Source organism: Oreochromis aureus, linkage group 15, assembly GCF_013358895.1.
Source record: "Oreochromis aureus strain Israel breed Guangdong linkage group 15, ZZ_aureus, whole genome shotgun sequence".
NCBI classification, from domain to species: Eukaryota; Metazoa; Chordata; class Actinopteri; order Cichliformes; family Cichlidae; genus Oreochromis; species Oreochromis aureus.
Genome location: NC_052956.1, coordinates 41,279,724 through 41,299,543, shown reverse-complemented (window position 1 = coordinate 41,299,543; position 19,820 = coordinate 41,279,724). Strand labels below are relative to the sequence as shown.

Sequence of the window (19,820 nt, the reverse complement as noted above, 5' to 3'; positions counted from 1 at the left end):
TTCAGTTCACCGGACACTCGTACCGGCGGTGCGAGAGAGAGAGAGGAGGTGAAACGAGACAGAGAACCCCTCTCGGTGTAAGCTGGGCCCGGTCGATCGGCGGCCGCCTCGTATGTCTCTTTTTCCCGCATGTCCTTTCTGTCATACACCGGTGACTAGCTGCCCTCTATTGTAGCTCCACGTTAGCCACCACCAAACAACTGAGTTATTTTTCCCACATCGACCAGCATCTGGACAATCCACCACCTTTCACTGTTTATACCGTTACTAAAATGAATAAATGAATCATCGGCCCATATAAACGAAAAATAAGTCCAGCTGAGAGACCGACTCGGTGCGAGAGACCGGGGGGTAAAACGAGTGTGACCCACCTCACTGTAACACAGGCCGGGTCGCTTTCCAGCCAAGCGGCGCTAGCTAGCTAGCCGGCTAGCTGCCATGCGGCAGCAACATCGTAAGAGAACTGTTGCTAATATGGGATGTCTTGATAAAACGAGCAGATATTTGAAGTTTACACAGCTACATTCTCGCCTGAAAATATCTTAAAAGTGTATTTTGTGACCTAGAAACACTAATAAAGCAATATATAAAACGAAGACGTGGCCGCCATTGTTTGAGGTGTGCGGCAGAGGTGTGCTATGAATTGTGGGATATGGAGTTTTGCACCATGTCATGGGCCAAAATTTGCACTAAAATATTAATATTTAAAAAACTAAAAGTCATAAACACCAAAAGTCATAGCACACCATTCCAGATCCAGCCGCACAAAATGATATAACATATGTGAAGCTTGTATCAAAACTGCGGGGTGAGTTACGCGGTGAAATTTTAGGCGGAAAAGGGAGAATAATAAGCAGCATAAATCTGAGGAATAGTAATAAGTGTGCCTCTTGGCATAGGCACACTTAATAATAAATCTGACGAATAGTAATAAGTGTGCCTCTTGGCATAGGCACACTTAATAACAATAGTATTTGTTTCTATACAGTTTCCTGTCAGGGAAATGTGTCTGATGACCCAGGGTCCATGAGCAGTTTTGGACTTATAGTATTTGTTTGATGTATTTTGATGCTGTCTCTGGTTTCTGGAAGTATTTTGGTTTTCCAATATATTAGTAATCATCAGTGTTGGGACTAACGCGTTATTAAGTAACGCGTTACAGTAACTACGTTATTATTGTGGTAACGAGCACGGTAACTAGTTATTATGCCAAAACCAGGAACGCGTTACTCGTTATTGGGATTTAGATAGGCTCGTTATTTGTTACTTCGTGTGGTGGCTATCGCGGAGCTTCCACAGATTCAGTAACATTAGCAAGTGGTGGAAGCCAGCAGCTGGATGAAGGAAAAGGGAGAGAGAGGAGAGCAGCCGCCAGTCCGAGTATCAGGTGAACTGAACTTCAGGTAAGAAGTTATGACCTGCAGTCTATCTGAGTCAGATATAAACCAAGTTTAAGTGCAGTTTATTTTCGTTATGCTGACTTTTTCGTACTGCGTACTAGCTAGCATGACGGAGTTTCTATACAGCTGGGTGGGTGCTATGTTACTGATGTTGAACTTTATTTTGTTCATAAGGTTAATTATTAGAGTTGCCAACCGTCCCGTAAAAAACAGAATCGTCTCGTTTTCAGAGAAAATATTGCTGGTTTCGTATTGAGCTGAAAAGGAAGACAGCTTCAGCTACAATGAAAAAGACACAAAGCTGGATTTATTCTGTCTTTACGCTGCACAGCTGCCTCTTCTCTCATTCTCTCCTCTCCTGTTTCTACTTCAATCATAAAACTGATCAGTGATCGGCTTTTCTCTCTTGTTTATTTATCGCCCACTTTGCGCCAGAAAGAGGAAACCAGCGGATGTCGCACTAAACAGCAGCAGCACGTTTAAGCTTGATCAGCTGTTGTTAGAATTTATTTAATATTAATTTCTAGTATCAGCTGATGTTTGCTGGAGCCACAGCTGTAAAAGCTGCTGGTCATGATATCGGTTTGGTTATCTGGTGAGAGGAAAACATGAAGATGAAACCAGGAGATGTCCTTACTGAATCATCATAGCTGAACTGGTGATGGAGAAACAGGTTTACCTTTTAGGTGACATGAATGAGTTGAAGGGAAGTTATGAACTGTTTCTGAGAGACAAATAACACCAGGATCCTTTTCTATGTAGCTGACAGCTGGTAACTGTGCAGGGGCGGGTCTAGCAAAGTGGTGCCAGGGGTCCATGTAAGGCATTAACGGGGAAAGGGGGGCACAAGGAAATACTTTTTCTTATTCTCATTTAAAATGTCCAGCTTTAAAAAAAATAATTATCTGAGTCTTACAACAAACAATTGATAGATTGATACATATATACCATCAGAACAGTGTACATCACTGTCACAACAGTGTTTATTTTCATTCAAAGGCTTTATGATTTTTCCTATAATGGTGGGCTGGTCTCTAGTCCAATTCCCCGGGACGATTTGTTTTGTCCCAGTCCAGCTCTGTATGCAGCCCATCTGCAGTCTGGTGTTGCCTACATCTTCCTATTCAGAAGGCAGAATTTCCGAGTTCTGAGTACAATCGAAAGCACCACGACTGCAGTTTTTGTGTTGGATGTAAAAAGCAGGCTAGAATCATGCGGCGGTCAACGACGGTCCAGGCATGGAATTTCTCTCGTGGAAATGTGCACATTATTCTTTTCCTTTCTATTGGTAGGTGGCACAGTGCACTTGTGGCAAGTAAGCAAGCTAGAAGACTGGCAAACTTGCTGGGTATCCAGTTACGGAAGCAACACATTAACAAGAGAAGTTACTTTCCCTAGTAACTAGTTACTCTGAAAGTAACGAGTAACTTGAAGTAACTAGTAATGTAACGAAGTTACTAATTTAAAGTAACTTACCCAACACTGGTAATCATCAGTGACATTTATATTAATCAGGCTGAACTTTAATCATACCTTAGATCAACCCGTTAGCTTTTAAAAGCATGTAATGATTATATTTAAATTAGGTGGGGGGGGTTTAAAACACATATCTCTTTAGGCCTAAACTGACAGTGCTAATACCACACATTCAGACACAGTAGTAGATGGTGTTTTTAAATTACTATTTTTATTGATAGGTACTATATGTGCTAGTTTAATTTGGTTGTATGAGGTCTACATTGACCTTCTGTGTTTTAAGTTATAACGGCTGCACAGCCATTAAGGATCAAATCAGCTTCTAAATAATTTTCTGGTTTTTCTCTCTCTGCTTGCTTCTTACACTCTTTGTGGCTCAGGACCAGCACTCCCCACATTACATCAAACTCTTACAAGTCCAGAAAAAGAGCTGTTGGACACAAAGACATCAACTGAGTGGGAAGTATTTTGGTTTTCCAATATATTAGTAATTGTCAGTGACATTTACATTAATCAGGCTAAACTTTAATCATACTTTAGATCAACCTGTTTTACTTCATGTTTCATTTGTGCTTTGGTTTGGGGAAGTTGTTTCTTTACTGATCTTTTTCTGTCTTCTGTTATTAGACTTGAGATATGACTGCTCTGTGCTTTTGCTGATGACTCCAGTTAATTCTACAAGACATGCTGTGTAAGTAAATACAAACAACGTAAGTTTGGTTTGCATTTATTCAAAGATCATATCCCACAAACTTAGGGTCCACACTGTATATGGTAAAGTCTGCAAGTTTTTGAACAGTTAAATTTGTTTTGTGCCCAAATTATTCTGCAGATCATCAGATTGAAAAGTGACTGGCCATGTTTGCATAGCCCTTTTTAAAAATATCATTTCATGATATTATTGTGTGTCGGGTGGTGGTCATGGCTATCCACGCTGACAAGTGGGACATTGAATGTCACCTCTGCACAGTCAGAAACATTGTTATTCTCAATACTGTGTACTTCCAATGAATAAGTAGTCCTAACAGTCATCTAAAGTAAGCTTTTTTTTTTTAGTTCTGGGAACTAATTAGATTTTACAGTGTAGAATTACCATCTGCATGTAAAACGACATCATGACTTTTAGCTCATTATTTCGTGTTTAGACGATTGTTTCTGACTGATTGAGGTTTTCTTTGTTTGGGATGGCTAATGATGGCTAATTCAAGCACTTACTAGTTGTTAGTTCAGTATTCCAAAAGTTTGATTCTGTTCATCTGGTCGTAGTGTTTTCAGTGGGAGAAACGTTTCATCATCATCCAAGTGACTTCTTTAGTCTCAGCTGACTGCAGGTTTCCCCAGTCTTATAAACAGTACATTTGCATAATGACTGAAACTTTTGGGATTTACTTACCTGGACAGTATTTTGTGTGAAGACCATCTGCACCTTACAAAGCATTTATAAATGAAACTAATTTCTGGGCAGGAAGTCAGGACTCAAACAAGTCTCAGCAAAACAAGTTTTCACATGACAGAAATTTCAGTAAAATCCTTCAGAATGGTGATGGAAATAAAACACTGAAGGCTTTCTTTGAAGCTAACCTTGGGGGATTCCTGTTGGGGCAAATCTTACATTATAAATACTTGTGAAGATTAGAAAAATTCATTTTCATGTTTTAGATAAATTTTCAAGATGAAAATGCAGAATTGCAAATTGAAGGTATCAGTCATGTGGAGGGATGCTAACACTGTCACAAACTTTTAGACTGGCACTACTGTATTTGAATACTGCAGCAGGTCTTCTGGTATCTGTTTCTCTCTCTTACCTTCATGGATCTTCTTTAAAATCAAGCTGGTGACCTTCATCACATCATCAGCATACTTCTCAACCATCAAATCCACTGTCTCAAGGACATCTGCTGTCTCCAGATGAGACTCTGGGAATCCTGGAAAACCACCTGGTACATGAGGATCTTGAAGGTACCTGTGGAAGGTTTTCAGCTTTTCATCACCCAACTCTTCCAAAATATCCAGCAGCTGTTCTTCTACAGGGTTCTCCATCTTTGCTCTACAAAAACATGAGAGAACATTTTAAATGCAAAGAAGAAAACAGGGTCAACTGGAACAGTGTGCCCCATGTGACTCATTAACAGTTTTTCCATAATACGTGTTATGTCTTTTTCTTATTAGTCAGAATCAGAATACTTTATTAATCCCTAAGAAAATAGTGTTTATGCTTTAATATTGTCTTGATGTATGCTCAATTATCCAGGTAAGTTAATCCTGTTCATCTGGACGTGGCGTATTCAGAGGGAGAAACGTTTCGTCACTCATCCAAGTGACTTCAGTCTCAGCTGACTGCAGGTTTCCCCAATCTTATGATAATACTATTGATAATTGTTAGGTTTATGTTGGCACAAACCTATTGCTGGAACTGCCGAGACAATTCTACTACAATGGCAAAAGCAAGACGCAAGTCACCAGAGCGGCACGAACAGCACTACATACCAGTGGTATGTAGTGCTTTAAAAATATATATACAGTAAAGTACACTTTATTGATCCCCGTGGGGATATTCCTCTTTGCATTTAACCCATTCACTCAGTGAAGCAGTGGGCAGCTATTGGGCGCCCGGGGGGCAGTGTGGAGGGATGGTACCCTGCTCAGGGGTACCTCAGGGTAGCCGTTCAGTAGATTCAAACCCCTGACCTTCCGATCATGGAGTCCACACTACCTACTGAGCTATCCCAGCCCCTAAACAGTACATTTGCATAATGACTGAAACTAGCACCACAGAATGAACAATGGGCTGGGAGGTCAGTTCCTTGATCATTAGTATGCTAATTCTCATGACCATTGATCAACAACCACTGATCAAAGACCAATGTTCAATGTCCATGAGTACCATTCGCAGAGAGTTGGGGAATGGCTGCAATCACAGCACTGTAAGATGGTGACAGATGTAACCTTATGCCCCCTCTTCGATTAAGAGAGGATCTTTCCCTTTTCACGTAAATGCCCTCCTTGACTCCCCGCTCAAACCAGCGTTCCTCATTGAAAGAGTGTCCACCGGCCTGTAGGTGTAAATAGACTGCAGAGTCCTGGCCTGACGAGGTAGCTCTTCTGTGTTGTGCCATCTGCTTCACCAGAGGTTGTTTGGTTTCCCCGATGTATAAATCCTGGCAATCCTCCTGGCACTTAACAGCGTACACTACATTACACTGTGTGTGTCAGGGGACCCATCCTTGGGGTGAACTAATTTTTGGCATGACATGTTTTGGGGTTTAAAAGACACAGAGACACGGTGTTTAGAAAAAATAGGTCTCAACTGTTCCGATACTCCTGACACACACAGGATCACTACGGGTTTTCGCCTAGGCAGCAGTTGTCCTTCTCTCCTGGATCAGCTGGAGCTTTCTTTAGGCGCCTTCCCAGTTTTGACAAATGTCCAGCTGGGATAAGCACATTTACCCAGGGCCTTCTTGATGTGAAGTTCTTCTTCTTCCCTGGCCGCTGTGTCTGTGGGGATGGTGTTAATAATATATTAGATAATTTGCATATTGTGCACAATAAAAATACTTAATCCCAGGTACCATCCACATAACTGCTTAACTCTCATTACTTCATCGTGACATCATACAGTTTTCACTCATGTTAGGGGAACATTATTTTGATAAAAATGGTCAAACTAAACTCACATGTCATTCACATTTCTGTTGTTTTATTATCGTTTGGTGAAAACTATGTGGATTTACTCACTGCAGATTATGTGAGACATTAAAAACAAAGGCAGAGAGCTGATGATTAATAGGAAATCATTGAACAGTAGTGATGGGAATTACGGCTCTTTTTAGAGAACCGGCTCTTTAGGCTTGGCTTACTAAAAAGAGCTGGCTCTTTTGGCTCCCTACCGGCTCTTCAGGTTGTTTTGTTGCTTTAATTAATTTATTATCAACAACCAGTGTTGGGCAAGTTACTTTGAAATAGTAATTCAACTATAGTTACTAGTTACTTCTTCAAAAAAGTAACTGCGTTAGTAACTGAGTTACAATATTCTAAAAGTAATTAATTACTTGGAAAAGTAACTATTGCGTTACTTAAAAAAACAAACAAAGAACGTTTAACCCCCTGGCGTCCAGGGTATAGTTGGCCATTTTTTTTTACTACTCTTGATTTTCTCTCCACATTTTACCTTTAAAAACTATTTACTTTGCCTTGTTTGGTATCATTCTTTTTAGCGCAACCTCACGTGCCTGAATTTACAGTTATGTTCTCATTTTGTCATACTGTATAACCAGAATTGATCTAAAATCAGACAAAAACCATAAAATCAGAGTAGAAAAAGTTATATTTTTACTGTAACAACCATAAACATGTTTAATGAATCATATTTCATAACTTCAAATGCAAATATTAATTGTCAATTTTAAAATCCTATGCACAAGTTTTATGAACAACAAAGTTATTTGCATCCATTTACCTTTACCCTTTTTTAAATAACCATTTCAAACTATTTAAAGAACAATCAGCTGTTCTTCAATAAGATGCCACACAGATTATTTGTGCCACTCCAAAAAAATCATTTCTGTCCACTATAAAGGAGAACATCACAGCCTGATACCTGCAGGTCTGACAGCAGCAGGTGTATCACCTCTGTTTCTACCTGGAGACAGCAGTCGCCTCATTGTTCTGACACACAACACAAAACTATCCACAACACTACACACTAACTACACAAGACAACACATTAACTACACACTCCAAACACGCTAAACGTCACAAATCTCACATCTCAAAACTCGCTCTCTCTTTTCCTGCTCTCTCTCTTCTCTCTCGCCACCTCCTAAAACTTTTTTTTTTTGTTTTTTTTGCTCATAAGCAGAGAGTGCTTGCTAGCGCTAACGTGGCGAAACTATTGAGGAAAAAATGCCGCGTATATATTGTTTATCATGGCTCTGGTTTTACGTGGCCTATCAACACAATTTAAAAACTGGCACCTTGTTGCTTTGTCTTTAAGTGGTCATGTGATTGACTTACCATGACTACTTTATTCTTCCTCAGTCAAACAGCAGCACTCATGCGATTGTTTTGCCTCCTTAGCTCCAGGTGTTGTGCTAGACAGTGATCGTGATTACCGTCCGCGGGAGTGCGCAGCTGTTTAAAGCTGTAGCGTCCAGATTACTTACAGCTACTTCCGTGTGACTGATATAAGATGCGGTAAGCTGAACACAGCTTCAACCGTCTGTTTGTTGAAAAATAGTAACGGACTGAGTTTCCTTGTTAGTAACTGTAACGCCATTGTAACGATAGGAATAGTAATTAGTTAGATTACTCGTTACTGAAAAAAGTAACGCCGTTAGTAACGCCGTTATTCCCATCACTGTCAACAACAATATAAAATGATGCACAAAAGGAATTACTTAATGTAAAAAAAAAAAACTAAAAAAAACGTGGTTTTATTTATATATGTTGATACAAAAATATACACGGTGGCCCCTAGAGACAAAGCATGTACAAACTCCAAAACAAGTACAAATTTCAAAGCACGTACAAAGCTACCTAGATCACTTAAATTACACAATTGACAGCATATTTTTATTGTTTGTGTATTTATACACAAACACTCATATACAGTTAAGCCCATAATTATTCATACCCCTGCCAAATATTGACTTAAAGTTACTTTTGTTCAATATGCAAGTTCTTTTTTGAGCAGAAATGACACAGGTGTCTCCCCAAAGATAATAAGACGATGTACAAGAGGCATCATTGTGGAAAAAATATTTCTCAGGTTTTATTTATATTTTAGCAAAAGTATCATGTCCAGAATTATTCATACCCTTCTCAATAATCAATAGAAAAAAGCCTTTATTGGCTATTACAGCAATCAAACGCTTCCTATAATTGCAGACCAGCTTTCTGCATGTCTCCACAGGCATTTTTGCCCATTCATCTTTAGCAATGAGCTCCAAATCTTTCAGGTTGGAGGTCTTCTTGCCATCACCCTGATCTTTAGCTCCCTCCACAGATTCTCAATTGGATTCAAGTCAGGACTCTGGCTAGAGCCACTGCAAAACGTTACTGGTGTTGTCTGCTAACCATTTCTTCACCATGTTTGCTGTATGTTTTGGGTTATTGTCATGCTAAAATGTCCACTGGTTCCCAAGGCCAAGTTTTTCTGCAGACTGCCTGATGTTGTTGTTGAGAATCTTCATGTATTGCTCTTTTTCATGGTGCTGTTTACTGTGATTAGGTTCCATGGTCCATTGGCTAAAAACACCCCCAAAGCATTAGGTTCCCACCACCATGTTTGACAGTGGGGATGGTGTTCTTTGGGTTGAAGGCTTCTCCATTTTATGCCAAATGATCACAATGATGCCAACATCATTGTGACCAAATAATTCAATTTTTGTTTCATCTGACCATAACACTGAAGACCAGAAACCTTCTTCTTTGTCCAGATGAGCATTTGCAAAGGCCAAATGAGCTTTTGCATGCCTTAGAAGTGACTGGAGAAGTGGCGTTTTCCTTGGTCTGCATCCGTGGAACCCAACAGTGTCCATTGGACTGTCTGGCTTGAGACATTGCCACCAGCAGAGCCCAGATTCACCAGAATGGCCTTGGTGGTGATCCTTGGATTCTTTTTCACCTCTCTCACTATTCTCCTGGCCAGCACAGGTGTCACTTTTGGCTTCCGACAACGTCCTCTGAGATTTTCCACAGTGCGGAACATCTTGTATTTTTTAATAATACTTTGCACTGTGGCCACTGGAACTTGAAAACATTTGGATATGGCCTTGTAGCCCATTCCTCACTTGTGAGCAGCCACAATGCACAGCTGCAGGTCCTCACTGAGTTCCTTTGTCTTAGCCATGAATGTCCACAGACCACCTGCAGAGAGCTGCTGTTTTTCACCTGTTGAGTTGATTAAAACAGCTATTTCCAATTAATCAGGGTAATTAGGATGCTTTAGAACAGCTTTGACTATTTGGAATGGTATGGAACTTTGGATTTTCCCAGAGACTGTGACAGTTTGTAAAGGGTATGAATAATTCTGGACATGATACTTTTTGCTCAAATGTAAATAAAAGCTGAGAAATATTTTTTTTCCACAATGATGCGTCTTGTACATCATCTTATTATCTTTTGTGAGACGCCTGTGTCATTTCCAGTCAAAAAATAACTTGCTAGTTGAATAAAAGTAACTTTAAGTCAAAATTTGCCAGGGGTATGAATAATTTTGGGCTTAACTGTATATTCAGATAATTTAAAAAAAAATGTTCATTTACCTGTTACTACCACACACCAAATCCGGTCGTTGGTACTTCATGGCTTGTGTAGCCACTAGGTAACAAAAGCTCAAAACTCCCCTGGCATCCTGGAGCACTTCCGTTGTGTTTTAGAGTTTGTACGTGTTTTGGAGGTTTCACGTGCTTCGGAATTTGTACATGCTTCGGAGTTTGTATGTGCTTTGTCTCTAGGGGCCACCGTAAATATACTTTTATTGATTCACTCCACATAAAATGTAATAAATAAATTATACAATACAAAGACCAACTATTTACATTTCAACTTTTAACTATTCAAATTTTCAGCTTTTTCCTTTTAAACAAATTTAAAGTGAAACAACACAAAACACTACAAACCACAACATAATAAAATACAACTGAAAATATGCAAAACAAAAAGATGTACATTCTCTGTCATATAGGCCTGGGATGATTTTTTGGGGGGGACAGTGTTTTCCAGCTTGGAATTTCACACATAGGATTCACTGCATGAATAAACTTTCATGAATCCTTTATCATCTGCAACTAAAAATAGTTGATTACTAGATGATTACTATACCTTTCTAATGTTATGATGTTGTCTCTTGTTGTTGCCCCTGGCTCTCTTTCTCTCTCTTTCCCTCGCACTCTGTTCCTGTGCTACTGCGAGTGTAACTACCGCCCCTTCCCCCTCTGCTCAGCGAAGCACAAGGCTCACGTGCGGAGTGAAGCGAAAAAAAAGTGTGAGAGAGAGCAAAAAAACCACAGCTCCCAATAAGGAGCCGGCTCGCGTCGTTCACTTCAAAGAGTCGGCTCTAAGAGCCGTTTCGTTCGGGACCAACACATCACTACTGAACAGGGTCAAAATTTCAGCTAATAGATGATGTCATTTGTTTATTTATTCACATTAACCCTTTTCATTTCATTTCTTGATTTATGAAGCTTATATTAATTACATTTCTGTACTGTGACTTTGATATATGCATAAAACATACACTTATACATATTTAAATGGGAAGCGATATAGATATGCCCTAGCTTACTTTTCAACAGAAATCTGAAAATGAGGGGAAAAAGTACAAACGCCCTTTTCTAGAATCTTTTAGAATTTATCAGTAGTGATAAAGAGTGAGCAGTCTGAGATGTCAGTGAACAACAACCAAGAGAAAAACAGAAACACTTTCCAAGACAAATGAAAGCTGATTGATCAGAGAGACTTACAGCAGTGGTGCTGAGTCCCGGTTCTCCTCACAGACCCAAGAGTTCACAGAGTGGAGCTGAAGACTTCACTGGAGCTGGATCACCTCACCTGCAAACACTGAAACACTGAGTCCTCGGAGATCCTGAGCTGGAGCTGATTTGTTTTGTGATTGTTTCCTCCTCGTCACTTCAGTCAAACCTGAATCTTGATCTTGAGTTGGTAGAGCAAACTGGTTTTCTCTGCTTGTTCCAGGAATTTCCAGTTAAAGCAAAGATCAGAACGGATATACTGTCAGTCACACACTAGATTAGTATTAGTGTTGTAAAATACTTCTGAACAAACACTGGCAGATAGATAGAGGCCATACAAAAAAAAAAAAATCAGTTCTGTTCTGTAGCGGAGGGTCTCCAAAGTGTGCATTTCTCTGTGGGTGAGTCTGAGTACTGATTGAACTCTGAAACATGCTATTCTTCCAATCTGCTTCTTTGTTGGCTTGGCTGTTCAGTTGGACAGTAAAGTAGCGCTCCAGTCTCTCTCTCTCTCTTTGCATCGTGCAGCAGCTCACTTTACTGGTGTCAGTCTACAACATGTGTGGGTTTGAATGCAAACTGTACTAGGAGCTATTTTTATTTCTAACCTAATAATTAATTTCACATGACTTTTTTTTATCAGTTACTGTTTTGTGAGAATGCTCTCTAATATTTAAACCACATCATTATCCCATTAATAAGTCACTATTATTCAGACTCTTAATTCACAGTTTTTGTGGCAGTCCAAGGAAAGAGAATGATCAGTATCATATGTTCAAAGTAAAAGAATCACATCATCAGTGCAAAACACCAAAGAGAGAAAATTTAAATCAGGGCGAGAGACAGAAAAGATTGTTAAAGCCAAAACATGACAGTAGTCAAGTCTGAACAGGCTGGTCCTGATCTGCTCATAAAAGTCAGCGTTATCTCCCTCCTTCATCTCATCACAGCTGAAACAAAGCTGCTTTGTTTTATGATGATTTATGTGGTTAAGTTTCCTGTTTTCAGTCTTCCAACAAACTTTTTTTACTAGACAAACTAGAAATATTAGAAACTGCCTACAGCACAGTTTCAGTTGGCAGCAATCCTGACATTTATGAACGACCAAAGGTTAGAACAATGTGTTATTTAGCAGGTCTGTGAAAAGACTAATACACATCAGGAGTTTAACTTCAAAAGCTGATTCAAATTTTACTGATTAAAAAGTGAAAAAAGCATCTCGTTCCCATTTTGTGCTGTCAGTTCTAACAGTGTCTGCCTCACCTGAATCAGCAGCTGTCAGCAGATAAATGCACAATTAATCTGAACACAGCCACATGAATAAGAAATTCAGGCTTACTGGACTGAGCCCCTACTGGACGGACTGTCAAATCTCACTTATTATTATCCTTTATTATCTAAAGTCGGATAATTGAACAGAAATGAAATGTTATAGTCTGCTTTGGTTTTTCAAGACTTTCATTTTGACTGTGAGGGTGAAGAAGTCTGAATGTGCAATACCTCATGAAAAGCTTATTGGCAGCTTTTTTCCTCAGCACAACAATGATCCCAAACTCACTGCTGTGATGGTGGTCACAATTCTCTTTTGGGGGGAAGGGTTTGAGGATAAGCTGAACTGGGAGGTATAGAGCTACTTGATGTGGTTTGTGTCTCTGAGTTTGGTCAGGTAATACATAAGATATGAATGGACAGCACCTTTCTTTAGAGACCATTGTGGTGTGTTATGGGGTTAAAATGATGCCACCTTAAAATGAAACTGAAAAAAAAAAATTGCAACTGTAAATATAAACATTAAAACAAACAACTTACTTACAACCAAGTTCTCACACTTTACTTTTTTTTTTTTTTTTTTTTTTTTGCTCACAATTGGTTTTTTTTTCAGTTTCAATTTGCTGGCACTGTTTTATAATCCAGGGGCACGCTTGAGAGGCAGGGCTTCACACACATTCGTTTTTGCATACATTACAATGCTGACCAATGACTTTAGAAACGATGGACGACCTTATAGCTGTAGCAACTGCAGTCACGGAGAAGCTTGCATATCTCTGTTTGGGAATGGCAGACAGAGCAGAGATGCGGAGAGGAGGTCCAGCATTTAAAACTGACAACCTGAGGTGTTCTTTAGTAAACTGGACTATCCAACAGACTGACCCGAGGCCCCACTGCAATATTTTCGGTAAGTTAAATGTGTATGTAAGCTAATCTATAACTAACATCCTCACCTAACTAGCTAAGATGAGAACTCGGCTGTCGGGGAATTCATTTAGTAAAGTTCGTTTAGCTAATCTGTGCAGTTGAATGGATTTACCCTGACTAAAGAAATCAAGAGAAAAGCACTGGGCTGCTCAGTCACTAACTAACTGTCACGGTTGGCGAGGCAGGCCATGTGGAGGTAAAATGAGGACCCAAGTGCAGGCAGAGGTTGGTATGAGGAGTGAGTTTATTTAAGGTGGAGATGGCGAGGACAGGAACTAAGAAATAACTAAACTGGGAAAACTTAATACATGAAATTGAAACCTAAACTCACAGAGTGACATGCAAAGGAACACAGGGAGACTCGGGGAAGATATCACAGACAAACCAGCAACAGGCAGGAGAACACACAGGGCTTAAATAACACAGGAGTAATCATGGAATGGGAGACAGGAGGGGAACACACCAGGAAGAAATCAGGGCTGACGAGACACAGACGTAAAGCTGAGAACACTCACATAAGACAGAGATCTTCAGAATAAAAACAGGAAGTACAACAGGTATGCACAGACACGAGCTTAACACAAGACATGGCAACAGGGAGAGAACACAAAGACGTGGGACCAGGGCAGGCACAGAGACACAGAACAAAAGGAGCTTGAAATCCAAAACAGAAACAAAACCTGAGAACAAAAAATTCCTAACAAGAATTAACCTAAAACACAAGATAATAATCAAAACCAAAACCACTGAGTCCACAGACTCAGGACCATGACACTAACTACCGTTACTGGACTTTTATTACGAGTATTATACTGTAAGAGCAACAGGCTGGACTTCTGTGCAGAGCTGACGATTAAATATGTGCAAACAGCAGCATGTTTTGTCTCTTGTCACATCTGTAAGGACAGTAACACCAAATTAAAAAAAACAAGCTTGCACTTAAGGAACCCCTCATAAATAATTAACTATGGATTAAATAGCAAAGCCCAATATGTATGTACTGAAACTGAGTACTTCTGCTTGGCTGCTTGGCAAAAATTAAAATACATTTTAACTTAATTAAAATGTATTTTAATTTTTCCACTGACTAAATTTTTAGCACTGCCCCCCCCGCCCCAACACAACCATTTCACTGCATATTGTACTTGTATCATTGTGTACGTTGCAAATAAAATTTGAACTGAACTGACTCTGTAATTTTAAATTCTTTTTTTAGCTCGTTTCAAATATTTAGGTTTTAAAAATTGTCTGGATGATTTTGACTGAGGTATTGTTCACAGTTACATGTGCAGTACTCCGTAGAGCTTACATCCTTTGAGAGAAATAATTTAAAGCATTAATATTTGTTTTCCAGTACTCAGGCAGCAGCTCAAACACCGGTGATAATACATCCCTATGTTCTGGCCACATTGCAGCAGACTGAACCAGGACTGGAAACCTACTCCTGTCACGGTCTGCTGGGGCAAGCCGTCATATAGCCGAATTATTTAGGACCAGGAAGCGGCAGCTCAGGTGCAGGTGAGTGTTTATTTAACAAAAGCAAATACAAACAGCAATGGCGCGGGTGAAGGTGAAACAGGAGAACCTAAACTGGGCGAACTAATAAAACAAACCAGAAACGTAGATGCAGGGAGGACGGATGGAGAGACGCAGGGAGACCGAGGTAAACAACACAGAATGACGGAGGGGACTAACGCAGACGAACCAGCAACCACTAAGACAGAAGACACGACTTAAAAACACTCAGAGAACAAAGGGAGATTACACACAGGTGGGGGACACAGCTGGGAGTGATTAACATGACGAGACTAGGGAGGCAAACTGAAAACACTCACATAGGACACAGACCTTCACAATAAAACAGGAACTTACACATGCAAGGACACAGACTAAGAAACGCAGACATGACACAGGAACACACGGGCAGCACAGAGTAACACTAAACAGAGGAAGAACAGAACCAAAATCACAATAATAGAAAACACAAAACGCTGGGTCAAAAGGACCCAGGATCATGACAACTCCATCATCTCATCTCTGCAAATCTTCATTTAAGAAGCACCAACAATTCAAAGGTAACTATTATATCAGAAAATCTGTTAGTATTATAAGGTCTTTTTTGTCCCTCAGCTGCTTTTTTAAAAGAATCAATGGAGTCAGTACAGTGGAAGAGAATTCCACAACCTTGGTGCCACTGCCTGAATGGCCCGATCACCACGAGTTTTAAATCGAGTACATGGGGACACCAGCAGTCTCTGACTTGATGACCTTAGAGCTTGTGAAGATGAATGAGGTTTCAGCCGGTCAGATATATACTGGGGAGCTGGACCATGTACCTAAAGGTTAAAACTAAAATTTTAAAATGAAACCTAATTTGTGGACTCATATGGTCGGGAGCAATAACTAAAGTTTCTGTTTTATCAGAGTTTAGCTGGAGGAAGTTGTCATTTAACCATTGTTTGCTTGACAGGCAATTAAATAAACTAGAAAATTTATACAAATCAGAGATTTTAAAAGAACAATATTACTGAATGTCATTGGCACAGAGATAATATGAGATATTTTTGTAGCCTTTAATAATTTGGCCTAGGGGGAATATATAGAGTAAAAAGAGAATTGGACCCAGGAAAGATCCTTGATTTGGACATCACTTGCTTCATAAGAACAGTAAAAGATCTTTCAGATAAATATGCCATGAACCATTTTAAAACAACACCAGTAATCCCAAACAAGTTCTTGGGCCTGTTTATCATGATCTACAGTAACAAAGGCAGAGTTGAGGTCCAACAGAAGCAGAACTGTGTACTCTCCAGAGTCTGCTGCCATCAAGATGTCACTAGATACTTTAAGTAAAGCCGTTTTAGTAGAGTGCAATTTGTGAAATCCAGACTGGAAAACATCCATGACATAATTTTTCTCCAGGAAATAGTCATGCTGTTCTGCTACTGTTTTTTCCAAAATCTTTGATACAAAAGGCAATATGGCCTGTAACTGTCTGGAAGGGGGGATCCAAATGAGGTTTATTTAATATTGGCTCAACGACAGCTTGTTTTAAGAAGCTGGGAACTGTGCCAGTAAGAAGAGAAAATATTTATCATTTTCACAATAAAGGGGCCAGTAGAGTCAAACACACAAATGAAAAATGAGGCAGGAAGGACATCAAGGGGGCTTGAAGTCAGTTTCATATAACCAAGCAAAGCCTTGATGTGCTGTAATGTAACAGGACTAAAGGAGGCCCAAGTTTCAAAGGTGAGCAAATTGTAAGCTTGATACACAGAAGATGATGGAGAGATATTTGACGTGATGGCAGTGACCTTATTTGTGAAATAATTCAAAAACTCATTACTACCAGAACTTGAATAAACTGGTGCATGAGGAGCATCAGGAGAAACAATAGTCTTAATTGTTTTAAACAAGAATTTAGGATCTTTCTTTTTTGAAGCTATAAGGTGTGCAAAATACTCTGTTATAGCAATTTTCCACAAGTCATTTAGAATGAAAATAGATTCTTTAAGATGTAACCTATGCACCTCAAGCTTAGAAGCCTTCCACAAACGTTCTTGCTGCTTGTGACGGTATCTCCTAAAATTACAAATATTTTCATTTATCCAAGGACGAGATTTCAAACATAGGATAGTACTTTTTTTCAGAGGTGCCAATATGTCTTAAATAGAGTTACTTGTTTCATCCCTTAACAATCAATGTAAGTCCACATCACTGCAAGTCACGTCAGCATCAAACAGGGCAGAGAACCTTTCAGCAGCGTCCTGGTTTATAATTCACCTTTGAATCATCTGTTTAGAAACCGGAGGATCCAAATAAAATAACAAATTAAAGAATATGCAGATATGGTCACTCACATGGACATCCTCCACATGAACATCATTTATATTTAAACCCAGGGAGAAAACAAGATCCAATGTGTGACCCTTTATATGTGTAGGGCCAGAAACATGCTGCCTAAAGTTAAAAGACTCTGTGATACTGTTGAAGTCAGTAGCCATGTTACGGGATGCATCATCAATATGAAGGTTTAGATGTCCCAGCATTACAACCTTCTCCAATCTAATAATGGATGTAAGAAGGTCGTTAAATTCCGTTAAAAAGACTCTATCAGGTCCAGAAGGTCAGTAAATTAAAATACAGTAAAAGGATTGCAAAGAATCGACCTTAATAAACTGCAACTCAAATGAAGAAAAGGAGTTTGAGTACATAAGCCTGTGGGTGTATCTGTCCTGGTACACAACAGCGAGTCCTCCGCCACATCCCGAAAGACCTCAAGTTCCAATGACGGAGCAGCCAGCTGGGCAGATTTTCTTCAAGTGAATATTATCCATGCTTTGCTGTCACATCTAAGTTAAATACATGAAGTTTAGGGATTCCTTCATGAAGAAAGAAAAAGAAAGTGTACTTTATTGATCCCCGTGGGGAAATTCCTCTCTGCATTTAACCCATTCACTCAGTGAAGCAGTGGTCAGCCTTTGGGCGCCCGGGGAGCAGTAAGGACGGTACCTTGCTCAGGGGAATCGAACCCCCGACCTTCTGATCATGGGGCCACCACTCTACCTACTGAGCTATCCCTTCCCCAAGAAGAGATGGTTTAAAAAAAAAAAAAATTAGTAATTGAGCAAATATTGAGCAGAGCAAACCGGATCAATGACGATTGGTTGGCGCACTCAACAGCTGACTGCAATGGCACTTGAATTAAGCACCTGTGCACCGGTACATCGCTACTGCTGGCAAAACGGCGGACAGATGATGGACGTACGGTAAGCATGCTGGCATTAAGCCATGGATCTCGGGCTGTAGGCTGAAGGGTAGCATCCCCACCAGATGTCAATAAGTGAATTGGTAACAGGCACCGGGGAATCTCCCCACAACCAAGAAGCTAACCTTTGGTACCTTCTCAGTCTCACATGGACACCAGCCCTGGTTCCCCTTTTCCTTTTCTTCTGATTGAATCCCACAGGTATGTACAGTGGCAAACACTCAGTTGAGGAATAAACAAAAGGAGGAGGAAAAGTTGTCCTATAATTGTCCCAGCTGTCAAAGTATCTCTCCATTGAATCTTTAATGTGCAACAGCGTGCCCCGATCGTAAATTCTAGCAGCAGAAACAAACTCTTGACACAAAAAACTAATATTGCAAGCGACAATAGCCGCCAGTGTAAAACTATACGAGGATGCTGCACAAGTGGCGAAGCCAAACACAGGCGCCATCTTGACATTTAACTGAGACAGAGATCTAAGAGACAGAGAAGGATCAGCTTTATTTTGGATTTGAGGGACCAACTTTATGTTTCAGTTTGTGATGATTCTGTTCTATTTGTGATTACAGGAGCTGCCCTCAGATTCAGACCTCAGCACCACCCAGTGACAACAGACAGATCATCCTATATCTTCACTCTTTGTAGTAACTCCAAAATTAAGTGATGAAAAAAATGGTGTTTCAGAAAGCTGCTGAACACTGAATGTACTCAGCTGCATGAAGAGACATGAGATTTTCTTTGACACAAATAAATAAAACCTGATGAAGCTCAAAGGTCATCACTTGTATGTTGAACTAAAACTTCTGATCTGGAATTTAACAAATTACCTATTACCAGGTCAAAATACCAGCTCTCAATCCCTCCAATCCCTCCGCTAAGCTCCATGAAGACATTGTTTACTCGTTGGAATTTCTGTGCCAGCACTCTCCATTGAGGAATACAAGGATGAGATAGCTCTTCGTTTACAGAGGATGATTTCAGAACTTTCTTGGTTATTCAGCTCGCTACATCCTCTTATTCAGGACTTCTTCGTCTCCACCATGAACATCTGCCCAGAGCTGAGGCTGCTGCTCTGGGCAGATGATAATTAACACTGTTACTCCAGCCAAAACTCAGCTGCAACACGAATTGTCTGAACAAGTCCAGCTCTCTATTCCACGGCCATGTATGTTTGCCTCGGATTGCTATGCTTTTAAGCCAGCATTGGGGGCAGCTGTGACCCTGCCGAGTCCTGCACCAATTTCAGTTCCTTAGGTGGGAGCAGCAGAGGCCCAGCTAGCTCCTGCACCCACACTGGTTCATAGGGTAGGGACAGCAAGATCCCAGTTCGTTCCTGCATCCATATCTGCTTCTCGGGTGGGGATGGCTGGTGTTCGATCAGGCCCAGCACCCGTTCCTGTTCACCGCACTCTGAAGGCCTTCTTCTTGTCATTTAACAAACAAAACAACAAGGGCAAAACAACAAGGGCTTTGATGTCCTTAGTCACCCAGGGCTTATTATTT

General features: G+C 40.2%; 1 long non-coding RNA gene across 2 annotated transcripts; it reads left to right on the top strand.

The window, feature by feature from the left end:
• The first annotated feature begins 11,350 nt into the window (after window positions 1-11,350).
• LOC120433142 lies at window positions 11,351-19,317 on the top strand. Of its 2 annotated transcripts, XR_005608355.1 has the most exons (4): window positions 11,351-11,754; window positions 13,416-13,529; window positions 14,904-15,067; window positions 18,887-19,317. It is a non-coding gene; the product is annotated as an uncharacterized LOC120433142 (long non-coding RNA). The 2 variants fall into 2 exon arrangements; XR_005608354.1 differs by lacking the exon at window positions 11,351-11,754 and having other exon boundaries at window positions 13,277-13,529.
• Window positions 19,318-19,820: the final 503 nt, after the last annotated feature.